Raw genomic sequence first — 17,556 nt, 5'->3', positions numbered from 1 at the left:
TAGTAATCACCTGTCAGGTAATTTCTTTAATATCTAATAAAGATAATAGTTTGAACACACCCCTGGTAATCGGGAACGTGTATATTACCGCATATTGTATATAATGTCAGGATGGATTGAAAATCCCAATAATTACGAGTCTTCGTTACAATGACTTAAATAAAATACGCCGTGAAAAAGTAGCGAAGTAAGACGAAATGATTATAGCGTAAGGTCGAGGTATGGCTGTAGCTTGTCGTTAATCGATATACGGTGGATGAATAACAAATAAGTGGAAAAACAGAAGCAAAAAGGAGCGAAAGGATCAGTCGCAATATCTTCAGGATAATATAACGAAACAAGAAAAGATAGTGAATTTGAAATTCACGAGTTTCACGGCAAATTACATAGCGCGACTTAAATATCCTACTTCGAATAACTTTACTCTGCCCTAAACATGTGTTCAGGCACGATGCAACAAAATAGTAGTAGTTTCTAAGCAGATAAGATGCGTTCCACTTTGTACAAAGCGGAATTGCGTAAATCGCCGGGTTCTAGTCGCGGCATTAGTCGAGTAATAAAAAGCTGCCACAGCAAAGAATTCGATCCCACGCACCGAAATGCGCCAAGTAACGCGCGTTTTCCTATTGCGTAAAGTGCGGAGAACGCCTGTGGCGGATCATTTCCCGGTACACGACTCGGTAATTCTGTCCCGCTGAAGTTCCCCCGCACAATGCTCATTTTTTCCTTTTTTTTTTTCACTTCCTAGTCCTCTCCTTTCCGAGATCCACTCGAAAGCCTTTTCCCCCGGACTATCGATCGTTGGTACTCGATACGCCAAACAACGGCCGCGTTCATCGTTTCCGATTTTTAATATGCGCGCGTCCTTTCTCGATTCTCGGTAGGCCGATGCCATTTCGAGAGATCGTTCGCGGGACAAAACTCATGAACAGAACTGCGTAACGAAAAATAGATCCAAATACGACTATAATTTAAAAACCAAATGTAAAAACAATTTTCATGGCGTGTGATCGACGGACGTCATACTTACTGAATGTTCAATAAACTTTCTTGCGAAAGATAAGAAATATGACTTATCGTGCTCTGTCCGTGTAATCTTCGGGCATTTTGTATCATTTTACATTTAACGAGTAAAAATCCGGCTGCAGCTCGACGTTCTTACGAGAGGAAGAAGAAGATCGATAATCAGGATATAAGAGAGTAGGAAGGAGTATAGTCACGCACGCACAATGTATCCGCGGCATAACGGCGAGGTTTATCGGGCATGAAAACGAAAAAAGCAAGGAGAGAGAGAGAGAGAGAGAGAAAAGGAAAGCGCGGAAGAAAGGGCAGAAAACGGCGTTTCAGCATTTCTTCGCGGCGATCTCCAGAACGATCTAAATATTTATAATTCCCCAAAGCCTAACTCTACCCCGTTCGCACCGCTATGAATTATTAATGTCGTGCCGTGCTACCGTATGCCGGTGCACGTTGCTATGCATTTCTGATACGTGTACTTTGTCTTCGAGATATAAGGATGGTCAGGGCCTCGCGGATATAAGGGGCGATAAAATGATCGTCTCACGTGCCAGCGGCCATTAGAATTTAATGAAATCAGGATAAATCAAAACGATCGGGTTCGCCACGGGACTCACGATTGAAATACATGCACCGTTTTGTCTACCGACACCTGAGAGTTATTCGTGATGTAAGAGCCGAGTGCCGATGTCCAACTATCTCTTCTTTTTATTTTCGAAATCTTTTCATACGAAGAATCCAAGATAATATTTTTTATTAACCCTGCTTATTATCAACTTCGTCGCATGTAATTATCATGCACCGTAAAGAATTATCGCGGATCACTGTGGCGGCTCGTTAAGACGCTCGCTTGGTGTATCGTGACGCAACGAAGAAAATGCAATTTCTCTGATCGCATATTTATAAACTGCCGCCCGGTATCACAGGTTTCGTCATTCGATCGCGTTGCGCTCGATCGTCCGTTTTAACCAGCACATCGCAGCTACGTATGTATCTGGCCTTCGATAATGCGATAAACAAAATTCACGGATAATTCGCCTGCATTAAAACAGATTGAAAAAGAAAGGAAAGAAGGATAAGAAAAAGAGATGGGATTTTGAGCAAATTATGGATCGCGTGATCCACCTTGACGCGTTCGACGATCCTCGACACCGAAATGTATCGTGCAGTTGGATCGGACAGCAGGGGCCCTCGTCGGATTGTGGGAAAACATTATACATCGCTGGTCGCGGCGTTTCACGTGGAATATTCCTCGAACCAGGCCTCGTTGTTCGGGTAAATAAGTTACAGCGTAATGGGTTTCTCGTATTAACGAGACCCGTTTCGCTTCTCGAAACCAATAAGCGAACCAGCACACGGCGGCTGTATCCTGCCGATGTGCTATCTAATTTCCTTGTTACGTAATTCTATGTGGATTCCGGATAGAATCGTAGTAGCCTGAACACGGTCAAAGCAGCAGGGAGAGTCCTTTCCAGTGGTAATTTCTTGCGGTATAACAAACATGTATCCAACCGAGAGCAGCCGAAGCCGATTAACTGATGCATCGCTAAATTTACGACAACCAAGCCGGTTTACGACCGCTTTTGATACCGAGATTAGAAGAAATCGTTATTATACATATACATATATGTATTATATGTATTATAGAAGTGGAACTGTGTTTCTAAAACCGCTCGATACACGTATCGCCAATTCAGAGCCCGAAGCAGAGTTCACCTGTGGATACCTGAACGAAACTAATCACACTGTGTCCGACGGATCGATCCAGCCGATAATGGTTCACGACAAAAAGCTTGCTAAATGCGAGGCGTTGTTACGCTCGCTCGCCATCGTGCTTAACGCAAATTGCAAAACTGCCGAGTCGGCGTTACGACCTTGCGACACGCGAGACACCCGCGATAACACCCGGTTACCAACGCTAAACCGAGAATCACACTCACGACGAGCCCCTTTCCTCGCCAAATTAATCACTCTCGTTTCGATGATTCATAAATACACCATTAATCAGACGGCCTGAACGATCGTTATCGGATAATTCGATTACTGCGATGGAATTGATAAAATTGTAGATTTATATAAACGAATGTTGTCGTCCTTTGTGGATGATAATTGCGAGATAAAGTTTGATAGTTTCTTTCGCGATAAATATAATAATCGTATTAAAACGTAGCTACGACGCTACAGAGATTTAATTTAATTAAACAAATTAACTTAATTTCATATAACTTAATTACCATACTTAAACTTGAATTATCCAGTAGGCGATCTACGAGGTGTTGCAAACTACGTTGTTGATCGAAGACGTTCAGTCAAACGAACCTTCCATCTTACCAGATTGCGCAATACAAATAAGTCTTTCTGAATATCACGAAACAACACCGCGGTTCGAATCGATCGAAATGTTCGTTCACAAACGCCGTATAACGTACCAACCATGCAACGCTTGTGTTAATCAACGCGCATCGCGGGTCGTTCAAGATGCCCCGAAACGTTGCACAGTTGTTGCAATATAACATAAAACTTGCTTACTACACAATTTGAAAATAACATGGCTGAAGTTACACGAAGATCAGGTATCGAGTAATTTCTATCAGTGGCTACAATGTTTCTCATTCGCGTTGTATCGTTGCTACATGCTACACAAGATTCTCATAATGAAGAGTCGATAAGAAACCTCGCAGCAGGATTCCTAATAATTTGCCTAACGATTTCACCCAACGTTTTCCTTCGCTAGATGCTTTCCACTATCGACGATCGGAGAAACTCGATAATTCATTGCTATTTCGATTACTCTCTGAGATTTTCACGAGAACGTAATGCTCGTACGATTTGATGGATTTAACGTTAAGAACCGTATTTAATATCCGGACTACCAGACTCGTAATTTATCGTAAAAGTTTTATAAATATACATACAGGGATTTGGAATCTTGCGGAATGCTTGTTACAGTATATGGCTTAGCTCGAATCATATATTTTTCCATACAGCTTGCATTTGAATTCCTTTGATGCAAGTTTTATACTTTTAGTGTTGAACCTCTCGCGAATAATTAAAACGTCGACTTTCACTTTGATCTTTTTGGTACAAGTTCTATACTCTGGAAACTGCCAGTTCTCGTGTTAAACTTATCATAAATTAAAACACTAAGTTTGCTTTTGATCTTTTCGATACGAGTTTCATACTTCAATAATCGATAGCTCTATTATTAACGTTATTATTGAAATAGTTGCAATAAAGTATGGCAAATTAAAACGCCAAACTTCATTTTGATTTCTTTCGTACAAGTCTCATAGTTTTAATAGCCATAGTATCCAATGTCTTGTAAATAAAATACTAATGTTCCTGTGCGTAGCACACAGATATGGCAAACGAGGCAACGCGAACGAGACTGGAAATAATGTCCTTAATATAACCACCTATTCCCACTTTTCATTAACCTAAAATTACATCCGCGTCGCGATGCTGAACGTACGATATTCTTGCACGCGATACTTGTTGAACGTTATTCCCAAATCAGAGGGCGAGGTAAATTGAATTTTATGGATTTAACGCCATGTGGATGACCATGGGTGTTTCGAGCGTGTTCGTAGCAAATGCAACTGAAGTATACATATAGCGAGTGTCGGTCGCACGGCACCGGCATAACAAGTAAGAGAAACGGGACCTAAAATAATGTACTTAATATCGCTGCCTTCCATTTCCCGGCTATACGCCCTCCATTCGGAACAGAACAGATGTACGGGATACTAATGGGCCGCGTACCATTGTAACGTATGCTTTCCAGGCTATGTATGCAACACTTGTTGAACATTAGTCTCATTCTGCTTGAGAATTTTGTAGGCTCGACGTCGTTGATCCTCTTAGGTACGCCACAAACGTCGCATTGAATCTTTAAACTTTCGCGAAAGGGACAAAAATACTCCAGAACTTCTAATCGATATTTATACCTTGACAATGACGGAATTTTCAGGCAGACTCCTACGTTGCTGTTCCAATTAATCGTGTCACAATCGATGTATTAAAGTTCATATTAATAAACGATTTAATTATAATATATAATTATAATTTAAATATAATAATGATTTCTATTATAAACGAGCTTGCAAATTAACAAAGAAACATGTCCAGAATTAGGAGTCTAATGAAAATCTCCAAGTTATCGAGATCTAATTTACAGTCTCTAATTTTTCACAAAACGAATCAGAATATTCGGAAAATTTACGGACATCGTTTTCTTCTCCGTACAGGATATACAACCTAAGTTAACCGAAGGTTACATCATTAGATAAAGCAGTTTGACTAAGTTTGCTCTCTCTCTCTCTCTCTCTCTTTCTCTCTCTTTCTTTCTGTCTATCCGGAAGGCAAGGCCAGATCTCGTCTGGCGTTCGAAACATCGAGTAATCCGTGCAACGACATTGCTCCGTAACAATATGACATGCCGTGCTCCATTCCTTGCGTGCAACACTTGTTGAACGCTTCTCCTTTGAGTCGGCGGACGAAATTTCACGGATCGAACACGCCACTGACCGGTCTAACGTCGAGTCTGCATAACAGCTAGCGAGATAGGTAATAGTATAATACGCGGCGAGAGGGACGAGGCGGAAACAAGGCTACTTCGCTCGAGATAGTCACGTAGAAGGAGGCGGAATACGACCCTGATTGCCAAGGAGAAATCTGCAGCGTGATCTCGCACGAGCTACAACCGTGGAATAACGTGTGTCTTCGTTTCATGGCGCACGCGAGAAGAAGAAAAGGAGAACGACGAGACTCGAGTTCGAGTATAAAAGTTGTTACATATTAAGAACGATCTTGATACATCCTTATCGGTGGATATATTCGTCGTTACCAACCAGCCGAAAGGAGCCGCCATTCGTTTGCTTAATCCACTCGTTCGCAATAAAGAGATCACCTGAGCAACGAGAATAGGATATTCCTTAAGTAGCAGTCGCTTTACACGACGAGTCTCTGCGTTATCATAGAACTAACGCTGTCGCAGATAAACCTGAGAAAATATTTGCTTACGAAACTAACGAACCCTTTGTCGAAATGAGCGTAGCTAAGAGAACATGGTTACGCCATTGTTGTCCCAAGGAAAGATTACTATAGCGATCCGTTCTTTGTGCAAGGTTGTAGCTAGTTTACGAAGTCAGCCAGCTAACGCTGCGACAATGTGGGTTAGAGATTAAAAAAGGAATATAAAAAACAGGAAGAAACCTTGCTGCTGGTAACGCTGATGGTCTACGCGTATTCAAAAGGAGTACCGAAACGTTTAAACCCGGATAATATGATTTTACACGGCTCGAAACACGAGCAAAGTTCCGAAGGAATAAAAGAAGGCGTTAAGTGGAACGCTTGCACGATCAGCAAGAATATACTGCGGATCTCGATAAACACGCTGCACGTTCCAATAAAAACGAAACCATTCGAAACGAAATTACAGGCATCTGGCTGTGGCCATTGATGGACGGGCAAATGGATTCGAAATAAATTCACCGATCCCGACGCGGGCTACGTCATTTAATTATAGATAATTATTCGTGACAGCGGTACTGACGCGTCCCGACCAGCCTGGTTATATAACATTCGTAAATCGTGCCAGAACTGGCCGCGATCTTACGACTCGCAAACGTCACTGACCAGTAAGTGGGCGAATAGAGTCATAACACGTACGGTCGAGCTGGCGAACGTGCACGGGGACGAAGGTTTAGTCACGCATTCGACCGGGCTATCGGATCCGTATGGAATCCTTGCCTCGCACACAGGAACACCTGGCCGTAAGCGTCACGGTTAATTTGCACTTTCTATGAATTTTAATCAGCCTGTGAGCAGAGAAGGATCCGGAGACAATGGCACGTAGGGACCGGCTACGATTATCGATCGTATGGGTTCCGATGTTCGACCGTGTATCTCGTCCGACGCCGCGACCCCAAGGAACAATCCCAAAACCACAAACCCAATGAACAGTCCTTATATTCCTTATACGCAAAAAATTCAAAGTCCTCCTTGGTTTACAGATTACGGCTACAAGGTTACATTTTCGTTTCACCTAACAACAAAGAGAGCAATGGGAAGGAAGAAACGGCGGAGATCACAGGAGAGAGGGAAAGGAACGCGCTTAATGATCGCGTGTTCCGCACAGGTGATCGCGAGGTCAAACGTTGCTTCTCCAAAGTCCGATAACCACCGACTACGAACGAAATGATTAACGATAGCCTGAGAAAACCAGACGTAGAGCCGAAGAAGAGAAAAAGAACGATGCGAGGGAAGAAAGGTGTGCCATATGGAATTCGGTATATAGCAACGGTAAAATCTGCGATGGGATTAATAGAAATCGGAGAGTGTTACGGCACCTCAGGCGCGGACAATCTGCACTTGAAATCTAGACAGCGAACGATGAAGACTAGAAGCGAAGAGGAACAACATTTGCTGGCAGCAAACCGTGTAAACAGCAATTCCTTTTTCGTGTTGGTGCAGTAACGTTGCTAAAAAAGAAAATGGCACAATGACCTGGGACACGCGGTGTTACACGCGGGTCACCTACGCGAAAGCGAGCGAGCAAGCAAAGAGGATGCGGAACGTTTGGTGCATGGTGCAACTCGCGTACCACGCGGGCGTGCACGCGTGCATATCAATTCCGCGGGCGCGGAGGAGTCGCCAAGATCTCATGTAAATCATCGAGACAAGATGGCTCCTCCCTATTTTCTTGGCGCAATGTGCACGCAACGACGGAGCGGTAATGCTCGAAGCATGTTTGAAAAGCGAAAACGTGGTTCATCGGGGGACCAGAGATCGAGCGAAGAGGAGAGACGGAAGGAGAGAAAGAGAGCGGACGAGTGTCGAGAGTTACACGCGTGAATAGTGCGTTTCGTTGTATAATGCGCGCGAGGAACACACCGAGCCGATGCACTCGCGCAACGGTCGACCAGACCGAAGTATACTTCATCGTAAATCATGACGAACAACTATTTACTTATCGTAGAATCGTAAATAAGGAGACAAAAAGACACGCTCCATATCGGCGAAAATTCACTTTACAATGCCAATGAAATTCTGAAAAGTTCCGTACAAAGGATATAATAAGTTCATAAAAATTTATTACGGTAAGTGTTCAAATTGTTTCGCGAGTCATCGTACGTAAGATAAGAAAGCATACTTTTGATTTGACGTTATTATCTCTAAAGCACTTTTTGAAAGAAATTTCTATTTTCCTTGGTGCAGCGCCACTTAAGAGAGGTAGTCCATTACTTTTATTGCCCGACCATCTGTACGTTACCTGAATTACCGTAAACTATTTGTCCTCGTTCGCGACACAGCACCGGTATTTTCCCGAAACAGAATTATTTGCCTCTCTAATCTCCTCGAATCAGCCCGGAAAGTATTCCGGTTAAAAGAAACTCACCTATTTCACTCTCAACGATCAAGGAACACCAAGAATCCGATCGACTGGAATTCGTAATCAAGCCGATGAACGATCGAATTACCGTGATGTTCGACGAGCCTGCTGACATCCAACCATCGGGAGGAACCACCGAGAGCAGACCAACCGTCTGTCGATGTCTAATTACGCACTGATTTTGTCCCTTCTCATTTTCGTTCGGTCTTCACAACGTTAAGTAACTAACGGTCCTGCGGGACGAACCTGCGCAACTTTCGTGGTAGACAGAGAGGATCAAACCGCATCGAAAGCCTCCCCTACCTAAGCTTCGGCCAGACTCCTCGAGACACCCCTTTTTCGCCTAGCTAAGTCAAATCGACCGAACGTGCTCATCGGCCCCTGTAATCGAGACGCGAATCTTTCTATCCCTGCGCAGGTAAAACGTGTGTGTACGTTGCAAAGCGGCCTGGTAAACGCAAACTACACAGGGTGTTAAAATATCAATCTGTCGACGTTTTAAATTACACGCGAGAGAGATCTCGGACGCACGTGTCGCACGGGGACCGGTATCGTTAGACTGTGAATCAACGACGGAAAGAAACGGGCGCAGGCCGTACTTCTGTAGCCAGTTACGATGACTAGGGAGAACGAGGGAAAAATGTAAACGGAAGAAGCGAGCTAAAAGTGCAAATAAGTAAACCGCTAACGACTCTGCCTAGTCGCTTCTCTCGGCAGATTTGCAAGACGTATTTGCAGACTCCACCTTAAACCGAGCCACATGGCTACGCGTATACTTTCTAATTATATAGTATCTTCCCGCCATCAGCTGTGCTCGTTGGCTGACCGAGAAACTCGCCGGGATAAAAAAGAAGGCGGGGGCAAAGTCGAAGAAAACTCGGCACTCAACGGATAGCTCTCGACGAAAAGGTGGGAGATGCGCAACCATTATAAACCTGCGACACGTTGCGCGATTCGCGCTATTGCAAAACGAGAAAATAGAGGGGTCAATGCGCGCGATCGCGGCGTTATCCCTGGAGAGGAAAAAGAGGATTTCAAGCGCGATCTTTCGACCATGGTCAGAGGAGCGCAAAAAAGAAACTCGTAAGAAGAGTTAACATCCCGTACGGTTTCGAAATGATAAATAAAACGAACGAACAAAATTTAAAATAAGAAAGCGTGCTGCATAGTGCGCAAAGGGGATATAATAACGCGAAAGTTAGTACGCGCGGCCCCGAAGAAAACAAACGATCGGTGATATGTTTGCAAAAAGGGTGCTAGGTAACAGTGTGTGATACCACTGTGTAGAGTACGATACAGAGGTTGGCCGTGCAACAACCTCGTAGTTCACCGACTACGCCTGCAGCTTCTGTACGCCACGCGAACATGCACCATCCACTTTCCTATTTTGCGTTCAGTAGCGACCGCTTCATTTCGATAACGGTAACGCAGCTCGATCGTTCTGCCAATTTTGTTGCCAATTCAACCGGACCGATCGTAAAGACGATCAAAGTTGAAGGCACAGTAAATTGACTACGAAGCGATCGGACGGTCAGACCGACTTTTTCTACTTCCGCGCTTTCCGGAATATGACTCACCTTCTAGTCTCGTTCGGATTAGACAAGTCGCTTTCGAATTCAAGACGTTTGAGTTCAATAACTCTACTTCAAGTTTCTGTACATATAAGTGAAGTTGCTTTGAAGTCGTTTCGATGTAAATGAAATACTTCAACTTCGCTTAAGGCTTTAGAAATTAGGTATTCCAAAACAATTGAAAGAACGGATTCACGTTTGTAAAACGGTTTCAGATAACTCGAAGTCGAGTGACTTGACTAATAAGAACGAGCTTATGACGAAGATGAAAACCTGCAACTCAAGCAAGTAACAGGTTCGTATTCCGTACGTAACAAAACGATAGATTCGCTACTATAGTAATTTCAAGACGCTTCAATTCAAACAACTCGATTAATTTGAACGGAGCGTTAGGAATTCTTACAAACAATCTCGTTTCCCGATACATACATCAAAGTTTGGGAAACGTCGGGTAAAACTTGAGGCACACGAGTAACGTGCTCTAATAGGTCGAAGCACGAAGCAATTACTCAAGCTACAGCATCGAAAACAAGCAGTCATCTTTCGAAACGTCTTTCGAGACTAGACGCCTACGCTAAAAACCACTTGCAGAACAAACTCCATCCAAGTTGTAGCGAACGAAGGAAGTACATGTTATACGAGTATCAAGAAGTAACAGGATGGTTATTCGCAAAACGGTCCCGTTGCTAATGGATAGACGCGTCGGAGGAGAAGGTCAGTTTGGCGTTGGTAAAGGGTCAGCCACATAAAAACGTAGAGATCGACTCGAGCTTTCGAAGAGAACAGGTTTTTCACAGTTCGCTATTTCTTCGCTCGTGTAACATCGCTCCCGTTCCGCGCATAATACTCGCATAGAAACCTGCGGTGCACCTATTCTCGCCGCGGACCCGTGAGAAAGGACACGGAAGATCGACGATCGCTTGTAAACATCGAGAAGAGTTGCGGAAATTTTCGCACGACCCTGATATTTTACGAGCCGTCTGTGCACGTGATCCGTACCGCGCCCACGTACCATCCATACGTACGATTCTTTTTTTCTTAACCGTTGTTCCGTTTCTATACGTCGAGCTCGCGAATTCTACGCTAGAGAGAAACCTGTACGATAATATAGGGTGTTGCGGTTTTTTCCGACTGAACTTTGTCGGGACATTTTAGGAGTATAAACGAGAAAAGAATATTACACGGACGTAGGTCGTTTAAGGTTTTATCAAAAAATTATAGGGAAAATAAAACCTTAGTCTTCGTTATTGCGATGAGTAAATACGGAGAATCCATTGATCATTTGAGACGAAGTTGAATCCATCTTCGTCGAATAATAAATATTATTTCTTACCACTATCAATCTTCTGTCGATGAACGTCTAACTAATGATTAGTAATTACGTCGATTGTGAGCCTATCGAAGGATTTTATCATAGCATAAAAACTACAGCTTTGTTAACGCGTCCCTTATTTTTCCATTACGATATTAACGTATTACAACTTGGTAATGAAGCTTCGAATCTGCTATCTTCGTATAATATTTTTATATCATTCGTACCTATAAAATATAGTTTGACTGGAAAAAGTCTGAAACACCCTATATTCGTTGAACATAGAAAAAAAGGTGCTGCAGCAGCAGCAGAAGAGCAGCGAAGTTGAACGAAGTTTAACTTCGTTAAAGGCTTAGAGGGAAACTTTGAGCGACGGTATTTTCAGGCTGTCGCGAGCACGAATAGGGTAACAAGCCCTATTCCAAGTTCTTGCCACGGCTAAACGTGTCGTGGCAAGATTGCGTACCAACCGGGAACGATTCGAATCTCGCAAAAGTCGCGGCGTAAGTTCACGACGCTTGGTACATACGCGTCTAGTAATCAGAAACTCGCGTGCTCGACTTTGTGTACGCGGTCAACGTCTCGAACGTCATAAATTATATCATGACCCTGCGGTAGTTCGTGATCAAGATGATCTATAGGTACTAGAATATTCACATGGGGATAGGTCATGAGCGTAGACGGAAGAAGAGGAACGAGGAAATATTCCAGTTGTTTACGAGATGGTTTCTCCGCGGAAGAAGAGGAACGAGGAAATATTCTAGCTGTTTACGAGATGGTTTCTCCACAGTTGATCTAGGATAGATTCAACTTAGCTAAATCCCGTAGTTGGAGTATCGCCAGAGAGCAGAGAGAGAGAGAGAGAAAGAGAGCACTTAAGAGCGCAATCTCTTCATCTAAATGAACCCGTGGCACGAAAATTACCCATTGTAACTGAGGCTATTTTTCTTGCACTTCAAAAGCCCGCGTACCTATAGTAGAAAGAAATTCACACGAGCTCTTATATGATCGCGATCTTCATACAATAGTTCATAAAAATATTCCAACATTTGTAGAAATCTTTTATGAATATATTATGCGTTTACGAAACATTTTGCAATTTAATTAGCATTGTAATAAGACTCGACTATCACTTTGAAGCTACAAAATATTTCATGAAAATACCCTTAACACACTATACATAAGATAGTTATTTATATTATCGTATAACAAATATCTTGTAACTTCTATATAGCTTCTCAACAATTTAAAAATGTTTTATAATACATGACACGTAAAGTTTCCTACGTCCGAATACTTTCGTGAACCACCGTATGTGTAAGCGAGTGTGTATCCTGAATTTTAGAAAAAGCAAGAGAAAAGAAAAGAACGTGTATTTGAGCGAACAATCATACACCGCTGCGCAAAGAGAAGCCGGCGTCGTATACGAGGAATTAAACAATCGACCGATTGTTATCGGGCGTGACGTCTAATAAATATGCAACGGGAATGCATCTACCCGGCGGTCTGTAAAACAAAAAACATCGGAGGTACCCCGGAAATCGTTTAATGGCGCCGGCAGTTCGGACACGCCGACAGCCTCCGAAAATTTCTACCTTGCGAGCATGCGATTTAAAGCGAGTCTAATTTTAAAGCAAACAAAGAGTTAACATTTATTACGGCCGCTCCTCTCTGCCATCAACCAGTTCAATTGGCTACAATTGTAAACTCATTATGACGAGGCAGACTAAACAAAAAAAATATTGAAAAACGTCAATGTCTTGCGCGATCTTTCCTAGTTTTCCTCTCTCTTTTTTCCGTTTTTTGCTCGTTAAAACGAGAAACAACGAGCGAACAGCGTTTCTTTTAACGACCTTTCCACGCGCATACGTAGAGAACGCGTGATTAAAAAGATGTGCGCGTTTTGGAAAAGGTACGCGCCGCTCGATTCTCTCTTTGCCTCGTCGTTCCTACTAATTTAAATCTCGGCATCGTTATCCAAGAACATCATCGTTACCCAATTATACTTATACGGTAAATGACAAAGTGATGGTCGTTTTTCGGATGAAGTCACCGATGTCATCTCAAGGTCGGCCTTTTTTACACGCTAATAAAACGCACATGACGATGCAATTTTTCAAGTAACCGATAACATTTTTCTTCCTTATTTCTTTTTTTATTTTTGCGTAACATGTTGACCGTCATGAGTAATCGTTATTCGTGATCGATATTGGGTTTACCAGAGTCGCTGTATGATGAAACGTTTAAATTACATAAACGCTGTTGTGCGTCCGTTCTATGTATAAAACAAGGCCCTGTAATTAAAAAAGAATTCTTGTCGCAGCCCACGCGTTAAGTAATATAAACTGGAACAAATAAAAAAGTTGAACGCACGACGATAAAGGGGCGCGTATCAGATAACAATTTTTAATCCACCCTAGGCCTGAGTTAGGTAATTTCGCGAGCCTCGATTTAACCGGGCTACCTCGGTCCCGATTAAGCCAGTCAATCGAGACCCCGCTGTAATTCGTATCCACGTGTTTGCAGCAAGAGAGGGGAGAGAATGAAATGACCCGAACGACCGGCGAAGGTCCTTCGACTTTCCGAAGCACCGAACGGAACGCGTTTTCGCGTTCAAAGACGCGAGACCGATCGTCGTTCGAACGGAACGAAATTTCCAAGGGGCGGATGAGACAGGAATCGGAAACGACGAGCAAACCGAGCTCCCGACTAGCGAAAAATAGTCTTTCCAGGCAACTCGAACGAAACGAATTCGAATGGAACGGGCGTGTTATTCGTATTTCAAGCGAAAATAATCGGCTCAACCATCGCGATATCCTGCCGTATGCATTGTCAATGTTCTACGGTCATGCCGCGTTAACTGATCATCAGTATTACGAGAATTTTATCCGGTCAATTGTAGAAGATGTAATTCTAGGTAGATAGGAGAACCTGACGCATTTACGACCATCTATTTTACACACAGTACTGTCATATAAATTTCATAAACCACCTGTCGAACAAAACTGTTTTACTTTAAGAAATGCGTAGAAGGATAACAAGTATCGCGTATCTATTTCAATTTTGCAGTTACATCATAGAGAGTATTAAACGCGAGAAACAGTAATTGCTTCAACAAATTTCATTAATTAAGGATACGATCTTTGTTTGCTATCTTTTGCTATTTACAAGAATGGTAATATACCTTATACATACGTAATGCTAATAGTTAGTTCCAAGAAGCGATGGGGATATAAACGGGCAGTTAACGAAGCAAAATACTAGTCGGCTAACGTAACACTGTTATACCTGTTCGTTGATCAAGTTCAACGACCGTAAATTTTATTTTCGAAAATCCAAGTACCTCGAAGCCTGACTCCTATAACCGAGCGAGTGTAGTCCCGATCTCCACTTGACATGACTTTAACGCGCGTATCGACGAGCCACCGGGGACCGTATAAAGGGACCGTGATTTGCTTAAGCAAACCTAACGGGTCTGACTCTAGATACGAGTCAATGAAAAGAAACATACTTGCACGATATCGATCGAGCGAATTCCATTTGATTGATTCGTACGCTAGATCTTTTATAAGATCCACAGATTCTTAGCCTCGTTATCTTGCCGCGATGCTTCTACTTCTAGCCTTATGTAATTTCATCGTACTATAAGTCCCGAAATTGTATAGTATTGTCATTTATTTACTTTTTTGCCTAGTTTAGGATATCATACTTTTTTCAATAAGTCACAAGATTTCTGACAGTTAATTTAATTTTATTAACCGTAATATTATTTTATACCGTAATTTTATTAATAAATGTGAGTAAATAAATTATAAAATACAAGTTGATTTTCAGTTCCAATGCTATCTCCAGGCAGTATCCTTTTTTGTCTATATTTCTAAGTTTCACGTACGCTAAAGGTTTAGGTACTCGAAAGCTTCGACTCATTAGATAAATAAATAAATTCAATATCGTTGTATAAAAAAGTATTGACAAATAACCGAAGGCTGACGATCCGATCGAAGGATAAATGAAAGTGGTCCCGAAGCTACCTACCTATGGTCACCAGCGTAAATCAATCTCGTTGCCGATGTGATATCGAATCTCAACTATGTATATGGAGGATGGTGGAAGCCCAAAGGCTCGAGTGGACCGTAATAATTTACCACCGAGGAACTTGCCAATGTGAACGTCCCCTCCAATTGAGAAACACTGGGGTTACTACGGCCACTCGCAGACAGCGAGGCGCACAAGAGACGTTCGCGCAATAGTGTGTCATTTGAGATTGAATAATCGCGTTTCACGATTCGAAAAGCGCAATCGATATCGCTGCGTGAGTCCGAGAACTTGATAACTGATAACGCGATCGATAGCGAGTCTCCGATGAACCTGAACTTTCATCAAACGTTAAAATCGGAGCTAAAATCGATTCATGATCGATGATAAAATCTTTAACTCTGAGAAAACCGAATGTAAAGTTAAATCTGTATGTTTCGAAACGTTCAAATATGTTGCTATATCCGATCGTAAAGATTTGTAAATTCGTAACAAAATTCACTAGATGAATGAGGATATTATGTATCACTTTTTGCGTTTATCTTATTTTTGCAAAGGTACACTTACACTATTTTTCCATCGAGGTCTTGATTTATTATAATAGAACTAATGGATTAGAGTTCAACCGATGGGAAAACTATGAAGCCTAAAAGTCTGTGGTAGGATGAATCTGTTGTGTTAATCGATGAAAAATTGCACTGGTTCTTCCGACTCCCATTTTTAATTTTACTAGCTAACTTGAATTGGTCCAACTTAATTCGATTGGAATATAATTCTCTGATCGACATAAATAGAATTCGTCGATTCGGTTTCTATTCGCTAAGAGATAGGGAAACTTGCAATCATCCTGTGTATGCGTCTGTATCAATCCTCCGCGAGATGAAGATAGAAATAAAGGCGATTGCGTTCGACAAAAACTTTGTCGCGAATAGGTCCCTCGTGAATAAAATGCAATCGACTCTCCTGGACGAGCGTATTGTTTCAGACCAGCGTTCAGCCCAGAGAACAATTCAATCCCGTTCTCTGCAGCCCACTTTTTTCCACGATTTCCTGCGTTACTAAATACCAGCAGCGTGACTATCCGCGTCGAATCGATGAATTCGATCGATTGAATTTCGACAAATATCCATTATACACTATTTCCAAAAGAATAGTGTACCGGTAGCGCTAGAAGCGACGGGAACACGACAAATCGCATTTCCGCCGTTCGTAGTTCTCGATACTTTCACGAACGTAACAATGCAATCACGAACGTAAACAACGATCAACATAAACATTACAATTATCTAGAATTCTGGCAATGGTCTCTTATTGTCTTTTAGTAAAGCTTTAAATTACCCATATTTAACAGTGTAATAAAATTGTTTCCTTATTTATATTTCTATCCCAGAATAAATTTATTCGGAAAAAAAGAAATGGAATACCCTACGGAACGAATTAAATATGACAGGGTTAAATGAATTACGTATATTCATTATTGGACACTATTTGAGCAGGTGATCCTTTAATTATTTTGAGCGGTGTGCAGCAGCTTCGTGTAATTACATTACAGTTTACCACCAATTATCGTCGCATTGTTCTACGGGTTCCGTATTATCGGACGTACTACAACGTTTGCAATTAACCGGCTCGTCGTACAATCGGTTTAAAACGATAAACGCGGTGCCATGTCGGTGCGATCTGCGCAACCCCGCCACGCTGTATAAACATGAATTTTATTACAACGGGACAGGGATTCGTCGATAAAAAAAGAAAAAAAAAAAGAAAATGAAAAGCGGTAACAACCGCGTGTCGCTCTTGCTTCATTAGCCAATCGTGCACAATAAGAAATAGCAAGCCCGTAGCCAGGTGACTCACGCTGCGTACCGAGCACGCGAGACCCGATTGCTTTTAAATAGCGATGCATATTATATGCGAGGAAGGTCCACGCTCGCCGACCGATAAATTATAGCCTTCTATATGCTTGCATGCTAAACGCAAGTGAACATTTGTAAGTTGCAAACGAGGAACTTTTTTTCTCCTTTTTTACCTCCTCTTGTTTTTCTTTTTTCACTGTATTCTATTCTAAACAGTTCCGGTATCGAGCTTGCGTGAAACTTTCTTCACGAATAATTCATCGTGACCATGGTACGGTACTACTTCGCTAACTTGCCACGGGTCACGACCTTATCTGGCCAATTATCGAAACAGGTAAATTTCTAGGGAATCCTGACTATCCTTCTATCCTT

At 42.2% G+C, this 17,556-nt stretch overlaps 1 protein-coding gene across 2 annotated transcripts in view; it reads right to left on the bottom strand.

Moving 5' to 3' along the window:
• Positions 1–17,556, bottom strand: part of Sesn (Sestrin) — a 153,818-nt gene that overhangs the window by 133,974 nt on the left and 2,288 nt on the right. The window lies entirely within an intron of this gene.

This window comes from Bombus vancouverensis, chromosome 8 (genome assembly GCF_051014615.1).
Source record: "Bombus vancouverensis nearcticus chromosome 8, iyBomVanc1_principal, whole genome shotgun sequence".
Classification (NCBI taxonomy): domain Eukaryota; kingdom Metazoa; phylum Arthropoda; class Insecta; order Hymenoptera; family Apidae; genus Bombus; species Bombus vancouverensis.
This window is presented reverse-complemented; position numbering and strand designations above follow the sequence as displayed.